Source organism: Triturus cristatus, chromosome 7 (assembly GCF_964204655.1).
Source record: "Triturus cristatus chromosome 7, aTriCri1.1, whole genome shotgun sequence".
NCBI lineage: Eukaryota > Metazoa > Chordata > Amphibia > Caudata > Salamandridae > Triturus > Triturus cristatus.
In genome coordinates, this window is record NC_140590.1 from 1,499,875,897 (window position 1) to 1,499,889,426 (window position 13,530).

Genomic DNA, 13,530 nt, shown 5'->3' on the forward strand with positions numbered 1-13,530 from the left:
GGTATGGAGGTGCAAAAGAGGAAAATAATTGTCCGCTTACTTAATTTTTGATCTCTACATATATCTACCTTAAAGGTAAAATAGATGTGGAGTTAAGAATAGGTAATTTATCTTTCTGTACATGCACTTACCATTCGATATTTTGTTCCTCAATAGTCTGTCCACAATATTCCTGTACCATGATATTCTGAGGGCCAATACTCAGTAGTACAATAGGCTCAGCTATTTGTGCATGGCTGAGAGGGATATAATTACAAGGTTTAACACTCATCTTTCATCTTTATTCTTCTACTCTCCTCTTAAGAGGAGAGGATCGCTATGAGCACATATTTCAAGTTGCTTATAGTCAAAAGTGGCCTATTTTCCTTCCTCTTTCTCCTTCTAAAGGTGTCTTTGTCCAGTTCTGTGTGCATTCCCTGATTTCAGATAATCCATTTGTATCATTGATGATAGTCTTCTAGAAGGAATAACTTGCTCCTTACTACTCACATCTCGTTAAATAAGTTTTGACCTTTGAAAGCAAACTTTCTTCCTAGCCATTGATGCTGTAAGTCTTACTATGGGCTATGATAAATTCTGCACCATTAGCTAAGAAGCTCTCTGAAAGACTGAGGTTGTCCTCGATGTACTCTGAAAGCGTCGGCCAGAGCAGTGTTTAATTTGAGCTAGTGGTTTCCATTGCTCAGCACCAGCATTTAATTATCAACACATGTGCTTATGAAAGTCTGGCGCATGGTGGCGCCGTCTGGCTAATTTAGAGATGGCCACAACAACAGTGAATTATTATTTCAATATACATTAAAAATTACTATTACCTGCCGCCCCAGCCATTCTTATAGCTTTGGGGCCTGAAATGGTCTGAATTGTTACAGTAGGAGTGTGATGGTTAAGAGTTGTGTTGTCATATCATTGGCAGCATGGCAGGGGCAATATGTGGTGCAACCTGCAGTGGCCTCCTGACGAGAGTCCTGGCTCTTAATTTATTTCAAATTTAGCACTGGGCCAGAGCCACCATTTACAGCGGCCATTAAATTTCTTAACCATGTACTGCATATCTTGAGAGTTGCAGCCCTTGTAATGCATAATCCACAGTGCTTTTTTTTATAATTTTGGTTTTGGCGTAAAGAAATACAGAGGAATGAGGTAAAGTAAATATATATGGTCTTAGCAAAAGCGGTTGGTCACATAGTGCATCTTTCTGCACCATTATTGTGCTCTACACAGGAAAATCTCAAGAGCATCCATCCTTCCACCCCCAGTTTGCTTGAAAAACGTCTGAATTTCAGAGTTCTTTGCCACATAAAGAACAATTTTGGCTCTTTATGACCAGTAAGGAACTATTGCAAAATTATACCAATGAGTTGTCGTGACTGCATTAGTCTATACAAAAGAATCCACATCTTGAAGTTCACCACTGCAAGAAATGGGCGGTGCTGCCATCCATTAAATACAGTTAAGTGGCAAAGTTACTTTCCTTGGACCCTCTAGACCTTAATCCTAGTTCCAGCTTCGGCACTAGGCAAACTGGACTGGCATCCTGGACACAAGTGAAACCCACAGTGGACTGTGGGAGAAAGTGCCACTTGTAGGACTGCATGGCCTACCTAGGCAGAAAAGACCACAGCTCTCCGGCAATAGCACATACATGATTTGCTGCTGGAGATGTGGTGCCAAACCGTGACATATGGGTATTGCAGGCATTTCCTTTAAGAACTGCCTGCAAAACCATGAGATGTTAGCCAATATATTTGGAATGTATGCTGTACAATAAAAAATGTTACCTAACGTGCTCTCTCTCCAGAACAGGACTAGTCCTACCCGTATTATTTGCGTAGAGATATTCGACACGTCATTCCACTTATTCAAAATATCCTCTAATTATTACTTCACTTTATTTCCATGCAACTCAAGTTGTGAGCTTGCGTAAAATAAAATAAAAGGTCATTCCCAGCACTATAGGATGACCATCGATGGTGTATGTCGGTGAAGAGGACAGAGAACACCCACTATTGAAGCTCGCAGATATGAGTACATGTTTATCAGACCAAACCCTGGATGGTAACCCAGGAGGGCCCATTATAACACATTAACAGTACTGGTTAAGATCACAGCCCTTCAATGAACACATTAAGGAGGAGATCATTTACAACGACACGTCTTCAATATTATAGGCTTCATGTTCTCACCTCTGTGGGGAACACGCCTCACTTCTCTGGGGTGGAGGGACTAAGACCAACTCTCTAAATGAAGAGCCTCTTTAACAAAAAAGCAGAATAATCATTTTGTGGTAGGAGACAAAGGGAACCAGCAACATTGAAAACGGAGAGTGTCCATTAGCCATTTACAAAATGACATCATGACAAATGACAAAGTCCCCCATGAAGGTACTTTGAGGGGGCTGTTTGGTCTAGCAGTTGTCAGTGTGGTCCACGCAAGGCCCTTCATGGCAGACTAAATATTTAAAGGGGACTGCATGGCCCAGAGGACAGCAAAGCGATTGAGCAGCTCTCCGTGTCACTTGGAATGACCCAAACCTGAAGTCTCCAATTTGTTACAGGGTGTTGTCCAGCAGCAGTGCGTGGGCATTAGTGTTCTCCAAGGGCCCACTCACTGCAGGCTGGTATTATGGACTGGGCCCGTGACTGAGCAATAATCTTTGTGAATTTCTGCACTCCCCGGGCCACTCACAGCATACTAGGGGGCTGTGAGGCCCAGCAGTTCATGTTGCTCGCTGTGGCCCAGGATCCTCTCATGGCAGACAAGTGGTAGAGACCTCACTCCAGCGGAAGTGCGCCGAGCTGTGCAAACCCCCACACTACTCCCACGACCCCCACATGCCACGGATAACTTCTAATTCTCCCAAACAATAGGGCTATTATGAGTTTTTAAAAATCCCCGTCCCCTCGGGTCCGTATGCAAAATGTTTTTAAAACGTTGCAGGATGTCGGCCTCCAGGTTCCTAAATATTTCCATTTTCACTCAGGAGTGAAACAAATTGTAAATGGCTTTGCAATGTGAAATACTATCTCAGTTCTTGTAGCTCACGACTGCTGATGTTTTATGCCTTTCTGCATTACCCTCAAAATGTACTTATTCACAGATAACTTCAACCAAACATAGAAAACAATAGGGCATTCTGTGGGAACTCGGCAGGGTCATTGGCCCCGTCTATAGTACCAACCTGCAGTGAGTGGGCATACAAAAAAAGATCTTAAACAGAGAGGCGAGGTTTGGCTAGCTTGTTTTAAAAAAATCCCTTTCACCTTGAGTTACCTGGGATCAATTAAGGGGGAAGTAAAAAGGGACTACAGCACCCGGGGGCTGGCAACAAGGGATGGGCCGAAGCAGCAGGGAAAGAGCTGTTTCTGCTTCCAATCCTTTGTTGTTAAGCCCTCTCTCTCGTATAAGTGGCCTGGCAGCTCAGGCAGCAGGTGAGGCCAGGAATGGAAGTGGAGTCTCGAGTGGGAGGGAGAGGCATGATGAGATCCTGTCCAGGTCAGGTCACAAAAGGAAAGGAGCCAGAGGGGGCGAGCCCAAAATATAAAGGGCATAGCAGCATGAGGGCGTGTCTGCAGAGTTGCACACACATCTATCCAGTGATGTCTGATATGCTCACTGATTGGTCTCAGACTCACAGCGTCTACTGGTAGGCGGCCCTGCAAGGTCACGAGGTAGTGGGGGCAGGTTCAAAGGGTTCAAAGGGCAAGGAAGAGCTTTCATAGGTATTGCTTTCACGCTACACAAGATTGACAGCCCTGTAGGGGGGAGATAGGTGAGCAAATCAATGCCATCGAAGAAAGTAAGTACATGGGAGTGGTGACCGGCATTCAGAGAAATTTCCAGATTCATCCGCAATTCCCTGTAAATGCTTGGTTAGTGCACTCTTGTTAGAGTGACAATCTTTTTAGCACAGTGGACGGCATTCACCCTGTAAAAATAGTGGAGAGACGCCGTCCACCCGAGTTTACCCCCGACTTGTGACCTGTACTCAGTGCACTTACAGTTTGAAGGTACATCAGGCAAAAAGTGGGGGCTAACCATGCAAAAAGAGGCACTTCCCTACAGTGAACTGTCAATAATAGTTACAATGCGTAAGAGTACATTTATACACATATTTGATAAGTATAAAGTTACCTGTGTGATAGGCCACATACATCTAGAACATTTTGATTTACGAAAATCATCCCCCTTTTGTTGAAAGCACAATGTATGCTGCTCTGGGTAAGCTCTATGTAACAACAACGAATCCTTTGAGATTCCTCAAACAAAGAACTGGAAAATGCTGTCATTTTTTTTAAAGGGTACATTAAGTTCTTTCTTGCTATGATTTATATTAATAAACTACATAAATGTAACATGATGGACTGAAATATTGAAAAGGCCTTAATGAGTATGCAGTTACATTTACAGCACTTCAGAAAAATCATATGCAAGGTGACCTCAGAAAAACCAAGTTTAATCTGAAAGCTTATATAACAGGATGTCGGTAAAAAAACATTGAATTGAAAATGACTTGCACCAACTAATATCATGGAGAAGATGAAATTGTGTCCCTGACCTTCAAAATGCCCTGGTCGGGTAACAGACCAGCTCCTGTTTATTTGCATATTTTAGAATCTTTAACACTCACTCTCTGTTCTCTTTCACCTACCTCGCAATTTCTAATCAGTTCTATCTTACTTGTGTTGTTCTGCAATAGAATGCCATTTCTTCTTTATCTCCAAAATAATCATAGATAAAACGCATTGTTTATGGTGAAAAAGTATTTTATTGGCAGATATTCATTCAGAGCAAACAAAGAGCTGTTAATCCGCCCCTTGTAATTTACTGTGACTATAGATTTGAAAGCGTTCATTGTTGCTAGTAAACTAGCTCTTGAAAATAATGTACAAGGTTATCGATTTCCCAGTAAAATTATGGTTGCATACAATCACAGTCATTTAACCTTTCGGAACTGAACATTCCCAAATAATTACTAATGCACCAATGAATGTTTGACACAACCTAGCAAGAAGGCAATGGAACAACAGTTGCATCTAAATAGTAAATCGCAGACAGCAGTCTAAAACTATAGAGACAAGAACATGGAAGTAACTTTTAGGGCCAGTCACAAAATTAAGTTACACTTGTGAGTAAGTTACACATGAAACTTTTCTATTACAATTTTGAGTAACTTTGCTACTTTTGACTATTCACAGAACACAAGTGTAAAGTTGTTCAAATCTGTAGACTTACATGTCAGAAAAGGGGGAAGCAGCCACATTTATGAGTCAAAGTTAGCACAGTCAAAAAAGAAACAGTAAAAATTGCTCCACACTGGCCAACCACTGATGCTGCAGTGCACTTCCATGGAAAATAACCAAGGTAGGAACTTAAAATAAAACTCCCTTAGGAAATAATGCAATATTAAATTCATTATTAAAAATAGTTCAACGTATAAATGACTATAATTTAATGTTACAAATATATATATATATATATATATATATATATATATATATAAGAAAACGTATTTACTATTTATTTCTAGAATATTTTAACATTGCTTTGGTACCTGTCTATTGCAAATCGAAATTTGCATTGATAGTATATCACACTTTAACACGTTGTATAAGGTTGGGCTTACAAAAGTAATGCAAAACTGACAAAAAGAGTTAGTAAATGTGGGCCTGAATTCAAAATCACTGTAGCAGTGTTTTGCTTTGCATTTAAAATAAATATAGGCAACTAATTTACAATAATATTTAATATAAAAATGTTTTTGCAATTTTTTCAACATTTAATTAAACTTGATCTGTTTCCCTTTACTTTACCATACTGACACATCCACCCCAACTACGGTGTCTAGTAAGTTAAAATAAAAGAAAAAAGTGTATTTAACAAAAAAAATTAAAAAAAAATTTCATGAAGTTTAAATAAAAAATAAAGTTCTACCTCAATCATTTAATATGCATTCATTATTAATAAAAGTGGTATATAGAATGTATTAAAAGTCATTTAATGTTATTTCAATAAAATCAAATCTGACATAAATTTTGAAATACAACAAAAGTTGCTGTAATATTTTGTAATTTAATAAAAAATATGTATTATTTTAAAATATGTTTTTATCATTAAATTACATGTATTTATATTTTTAAATTGTTCAGGGCCCGATTACGATGGCGGTGAGACTGCCATGACAGCCTGTCAGTGACAATCTTACCTCCATCGTAGACAGGTTTACTGCCCGCCATATTACAATGGTGGGCAGTGTGATGGCGGTCGCAAACACCAACCGCCACACATCCGACGGGCTCCTTGAGCCCGCCAGTGCAGCGGACGGACTCGTATTCCCTACCAGGCACCGCCGTTGGAATTATGATGTCCCTTTTTACCCGCCTTTTCATTGCGGTTAACCGTCCATGAACAGGTAGGATTAAAGGGACATTGGGGGTCCTTAGCGGGCCCCTTTTCCTTTCTATTCCTAACCTGTAGTCACTGGGGGGCATCCATGAAGTCCCCTCACTTATCCATGTGCCATGTGGCAGGCACCACATGGTGCTTGCCATATATAGTACAGGGATATGTAAAGTGTCCCTTTATTGCATTGCGGCGGGAGCCACAGCCAGCAGCACCTGCCACAATGCAACATATAGGCATTGAGACCGTCGTGGTGGTGGTTTCATCGGAATGCCTCCGACAGCCTGCCGGTGGTCCCATCTGCAATAGGTTGGGCGTGGTGACCGCCAACAGCCTGTCGGGTGGTCCAGTCTGCGATAGGGTGGTGGACAGACATAAGTCTGCACGACATAATAATCAGCCCCTTAATGTCATTTATATTATTTCCTATAGGGTTTTATTTTAAGTCTCTATGTACATTATTTTCAAAAGGATGGTATTGCAGTACCAGTTCTATACTTACTTCTGCTCTAACCTGGAGTAATTTACTGATATTTTGGATCCCTTTTTAGCTATAGTAAATTTAGAAATGCATAGGAGTCAATGATAAGTAGAAAAACCCTCCAAGATGGTTACTGAAACACCTCTGCAAAGCATCTGGTGTGCTATATCCATCAAGTTGTAAAAATGTGGAATTTTCAAATGTCACTCTACATCCTTTGAAGATTCCCTACTGATTCCCTAAAAAGTAATGTATTGGTTGGTTCAAAATAGTTGTTTAAAACTGCCATAATCTCTACAATATATACAATGAAATTGAATATTTGAATATTTTGGTGTGGCTGCTGGAGCTCCTGCACATTTCTAGTTCTCTTACATTTGATTAAGTTGCTAATATGAAGAGAGTGGTAGCGATCATGTATTCTATGAACATTGTTTTCAACAAAAGAGATTTGAGTAGTAGAATGTATTACAACTAGCATACAGCTGGTTCCAAATGTTGCTTGCAAATTTTCTGAGTTAGTTTTAATCAGTGCTTATGTTGGGCTCTGGATGGGCAGCTGAATGAGGATATTAAAAATATATGTCTAACATACCACCATGTAATAATTATTGTTGCAGGAAACCACAATATTTAGCTTCTCCCTGAAGGTAAGGATATTTTGAGTGAACTTCATGATGTTTGTGCTGCTCCTAGAAAAAACTACAGTTTGGCAAATCTGAGTAAAAGGGGGAATGTTTGAGTTTAGTTATTTTAGGAAAACTAAAAATAATGTCACTGATTGTGTTTTTACCAAAAAATGTACCAGCAATAGATGGAGTGACAATCTACCATAGATTATAACTGGATCCACATATATGAAATAAATACAAAATAACAATTTGTTACCTTGGTGAATAAACAGGTTGTGAACATTTGAATTCAGTGGGTAGAACATATGAAGGTACAAAACAGCAAGTTCTAGTCCCACTTTAATTTGAAAGAAACTTCATAGGCTGCATGAACAGAGTTATCAACAACATGCTGAGAATGGCAAAATAAATATTTTAGACAGAACTAAAACCACAATCCTCTGTTTGTTCCTTAAGCCAAGGCGACTGAGCACAGTAGAATGTAGCTATCACCCCAAAACCCCAGAATCTAGCATTTCAGGAAAGAAGTTCCATATGAAATTTGTTTTAAATATTGGGAGGCATAATGCCATGTAAATTTGCAGCGTTCCTACGCAACATGTATCACGATCTACTACGAGTATATTACACACTCATTCTGTTAGAGCTATAAGGAAGCAACAATCAGAAATTCAGAACTGAGTAAGAGATGTGTGGTAGGTGAGATCAATGCTGAATATTCTTGGAGTTTTAACAACTTCTGCAGCAGGAGAGTGGAGCAGCAATAATTCTTGCAAAGACTAAGGGCCTGATTACGACTTTGGCAGCCCTACAGTGGGGCAGCAATGCGCCGTCTGCTGTACGACTGCCAAAGCTGTGGTGCGGCTGCCCACCAGATAAGAAGTTAAATCCTGGTCTGGCAGGCGTTCCTGTAGCGGTCTGACTGCAGCTGCTGTTAGGCTCATACAAGAGCCGAACATGCAGACCACCGTATCAGAGCACCAATTGCACCTTCATGTGGACCACCATACTAGTAATCAGGCCCTAAGAAAGTTGTTAGGATAAGAGAGACTTTTTGTCAGAGGTGTCCAAGTTGTGCCTACGCCTCTTCAAAATAGGAGGGTACAAAGACAGCATCATCAATAATGTTGGTTTTCTTTACAATCCATTTCTGGAGAAAAGGATACTTTGGGCCAGTGGTAGCTGTTTAAAATATTGACTAGGAAACAGAGGAATGTTCTAGTTTTCTGACCTTGATTGGCATTAGAACAACTCCAATTGAGGATATTGGACTTGATTTAGACTCCAATTCAGGATATTGGGCTTGATTTAGACTCTAATTGAGGATATTGGGCCTGATTTAGAGTTTGGTCGGTGGGTTACAACAACACAAATGTGATGGATATCTCGTACCCCGTATTACTAATGCATTACATCCAAAGGCACTTGTAATAAGACAGACACAATATCCACCACATTTGTGACAGAGTAACCCATGTGTCAAACTCTAAATCCAGCCCATTACCTTTTTTTGGCAACATAGTGTATTGCAGTGGCTGGTGGAGCTCCAATTAAGCTGTCTTTATCCTGAGGTGGACACTAGAATTTTTATGTAATGCTGTTTTTGACAAATCAAATGAGCAGATGGGACAATTGCCAGATAAAGGTTATTGTTCTTGTTTCATGTAAATGCTGATACTTGAAAGACATAATCAAAAACTTGAGGGAATCTGAGTGTGATGAAATAACTCAGCTTTTAGGAAAAAATTGAATGGGAGTGTAGCCTGGGTAATTACACCTCAATCACCTAAAGCCAGCCTGCCTGCCTGCATGAGGAAGTACTTTAAGAAAAGTCACAACTCTTAAAAGAACTGATAAGTTCACCAACGTGATTCTGTGTTTATTACATCACAATCAGGCATCATGAACAAGCAGCAGACTTGAAACTGATGAAAAGATCAAGACACATTCAGGCAAAAAGTGGAATCCGCTTTTGTTTATGAGAGCTTTGCTTTTAGGAAATAAAATTACTGAAATGTAAATTGTACAGCTGGTACAACTTATGTCAAACACCATCTGGGTCCTTTAAGAGCCCGTTTCCTTCTTCCTTAAATGACTTCATTTAGTTATTGGTCCCTAAATTGTCTACATCCACAGAAAGTTTGGGTTCGTAATATAAGATATTATTCTAAGACCTAAATGTTTAATTTGCTTGACATATTACTACTTATTTTAAAAAATATATGGTGTTCAATTCTGGTCTTTCGATGGCACTGTGTGCTCAGTTAAAAGTGTAGGCAATGTTAATTTCTGGAATAGGGTGGGAAAATATTTTTTCTTTTCATCTTGTTTGAATATAGCTCTTTTGAAGAACTTCTTACCACTCTGAAAAAAACTCTACTCTCTATCATTCCCTCTCTCTGTCCTTCCATTCCACATTATGAACAATGGTACTGTTGGTATACACTAACATATGGCTCTACCAAGGTGTGGGTTTTTGATTTGAATCTCATATATCAGTTTTGAGTCATGCTGGTAAGGGGTCAATCTGTCCTAATGTTTAAGGTCTTAAACTCTTACCCTAAAAATTAGGTGTTCAATCCTTTCTCTTTCATTGTCACTGTGTGCTCAGTTAAAAGTGTAGGCAATATTAATTTATTTGATAAGGTTGGTAAATATTTTTTCTTTTCATTTTGTTATAATATATCTCTTTTGAAACACTTCTTACCGCTCTGAAAAAAAATCTACTCTCTATCATTCCCTCTCTCTGTCCTTCCATTCCACATTATGAACAATGGTACTGTTGGTATACACTAACATATTGCTCTACCAAGGTGTGGGTTTTTGATTCGAATCTCATATATCAGTTTTGAGTCATGCTGGTAAGGGGTCAATCTGTCCTAATGTTTAAGGTCTTAAACTCTTACCCTAAAAATTAGGTGTTCAATCCTTTCTCTTTCATTGGCACTGTGTGCTCAGTTAGAAGTGTAGGCAATATTAATTTATTTGATAAGGTCGGTAAATATTTTTTCTTTTCATCTTGTTATAATATATCTCTTTTGAAACACTTCTTACCGCTCTGAAAAAAAATCTACTCTCTATCATTCCCTCTCTCTGTCCTTCCATTCCACATTAGAAACAATGGTACTGCTGGTGGACACTAACATACTGCTCTACCTAGGCGTGAGATTTTGGTCTGAATGTCATATATAGGTTTTGAGTAGAGCTGAAATAGAGTCACGCTGGCCTAATGGTTAAGGTCTTAGACTCTTTTGTGGAGGTTGAGGTGTTCAATACATATTCTTTCAATGGCATTGTGTGCTCACTTAAAAGTGTAGGCAATGTTAATTTCTTTAATATGGTTGGATTTTTTTTTTACTTTTCATCTTGTTTGAATATATCTCTTTTGAAGAACTTGTTACCCATCTGAAACTCTGAAAACAAATCTGCTCTCTATCATTCCCTCTCTCAGTCCTTCAATTCCGCACTATAAACAATGGTACTGTTGGTGGACACTAACATATTGCTCTACCTAGGCGTGGGTTTTTGATTTAAATGTCATATATCAGTTATGAGTCTGGCTGGTAAGGACTCACTTTGGCCTAATGTTGAGTTCTTAGACAATAACGCTGTAAATTAGGCGTTCCATCCCTGGTCTTTCAATGGCACTGTGTCCTCAGTTAAAATTGTAGTCAATGGTAATTTTGTTAATAAGTTTGGAAAATAGTGTTTCTTTTCATCTTGTTTGAATATATCTCTTTTGAAGAACTTCTTACCAAATAAAAAAAATCGTCTCTCTATCGTTCCCTCTCTCAGTCCTTCCATTCCACACTATAAACAATGGCACTGTTGGTGGACATTAACATACTGCTCTACCTTGGCGTGGGTTTTTGATTCGAATCGCATATATGGTTTCGAGGTCGGGTGGTAAAAAGACTCTCTGGGCTAATGGTTATGTTCTTAGTCTCTTAATCTGAAGATCAGGTGTTTGATCCATGGTCTGTCAATGGCACTGAGTGCTCAGTTAAAAGTTTAGACAATGTTAATTTCTTCAATAAGGTTGGAAAAATATGTTTTCTTTTCATCTTGCTTGAATATATCTCTTTTAAAGAACTTCTTGCCCCAGTGAAAAAATCTACTCTCTATTGTTCCCTCTCTCAGTCCTTCAATTTCACATTATAAAAAGTGGTAGTGTTAGTGGTCACTAACATACTGCTCTACCTAGGTGTGGTTTTTTTTATATGAATATCATATATAAGTTTTGAGTCAAGTTGGGCCTGGGCGTAGTTCGCGAAGTAGCACTTCGCGAAGCTACGCAAAGTGAAGTTCGCACTACGCGAGCTACGCGTAGCACTTCGCGAACTGCGTAGTACCTTGTTCGCACTGTGCCAGATGTCGTTTTCAATGATTGCACAGTGCGGACAAGCAACCGGCACTGTGCAATCATTGAAAATGGCATCTTGCACAGTGCGAGCTGTAGTTTTCTGCTGCTCGAGTAGATTTTTACTCGAGCTTCAGCTTTCTCAATGCGAACTGGTAGTTTCTCATCGCGAGCGGTCGCGAGCATACGCGACCACTCGCAATGAGAAACCTGACCTCCTCGCGTTGGGAATCTCGCCGGGAGGTTTATTTTCCATGCTCGCGATCGCCAACTTGAAGTTGCTGATTGCGAACAAGGAAAAAGTCTCGCCGGGATGTCATTTTGCTTGCTCGCGGTCGCCAACTTGACGTTGAGGACCGCGAGCAAGCAAAAAATTACCGCAGCACTATGCAACACTACGCTACGCGTGTTCGCACTGTGCTACGAGCAGTTCGCGTAGTGCGAAGTAGCGCGAACTTCGCAAACTACGCGAGCGTAGCGTAGTGCTTTGCCCAGGCTTATTGGTAATGAGGCACTCTGGCCTAATGGTAAAGGTCTAAGACTTTTACTCTCAAGATTAGGTGTTCAATTCTTGGTCTTACAATGGCACTGTGTGCTCTGTTTAAAGTGTAGGAAATGGGAAGTTATTTAAAAAGGTTGTAAAATAATGTTGCTTTTCATCTTGTTTGAATATATCTCTTTTGAAGAACTTCTTACCGCTGTGAAAAAAACCTCTACTCTCTATCATTCCCTCTCTCTGTCCTTCCATTCCACATTATAAACAATGGTACTGTTGGTGTACACTAACATACTGATCTACCCAGGCTGGGTTTTTGATTTGAATGTAACATATCAGTTTGAGACAAGGAGGTATGTGTTTCTCTGGCCTAATGGTTAATGACTTGCACTCTCACTTTGTTGATTAGGTTTTCAATCTCTGGTCTTTCAATGGCACTGTGTTTCCAGCTTAAAGTGTAGTCAATGTACATTTCATTAATAAGGTTGGATAATATTTTTCTTTTCATCTCGTTTGGTTATATCTTTTTTGAAGAACTTCTAACCTCATTGAAAAAAATGGACTCTCTATTGTTCCCTCTTTCAGTCCTTTCATTCCACACTATAAACAATGGTACTGTTTGTGGATACTAACATACTGCTCTAATTTGGCGTGGGGTTTTGATTTGAATGCCATATATTGGTTTTGAGGGATGTTGGTATAGAGTCACTCTGGCATAATCGTTAAGGTCTTAGACTCGTTATCAAAAGATCAGGTGATCAATCCCTGGTCTTCCAATGGCACTGTGTGCTCAATTAGATATTCTATGCAATGTTAACTTCTTTAATAAGGAAGGAAATTATGTTTTCTTTTCATCTTGTTTGAATATATTTCTTTTGAAGAACTTCTTACCCCTCTGGAAAAAATTCTACTCTCCATCATTCCCTATCTCTGTCCTTCCTTTACACATTATAAGTAATAGTACTGTTGGTGGACACTAACATGCTCTAGCTAGCTGTGGGTTTTTGACCCGAATGTCATATATAAGTCAAACTGGCAAAGTGTAACTCTGTCCAAATGATTTGGTGTTCAATCTCTAGTAATTCAATGGCACTGTATGCTCAGTTAAAAGTGTATGCAAGTTTAACTTCTTTAATAAGGTTCGAAAATATTGTTTATT

The 13,530-nt window shown here is 39.4% G+C and overlaps 1 pseudogene; it reads right to left on the reverse strand.

Moving 5' to 3' along the window:
• Window positions 1-6,236, reverse strand: part of LOC146812250 (aristaless-related homeobox protein A-like) — a 70,400-nt pseudogene extending 64,164 nt beyond the window's left edge.
• Between the last annotated feature and the right edge of the window lie 7,294 nt (window positions 6,237-13,530).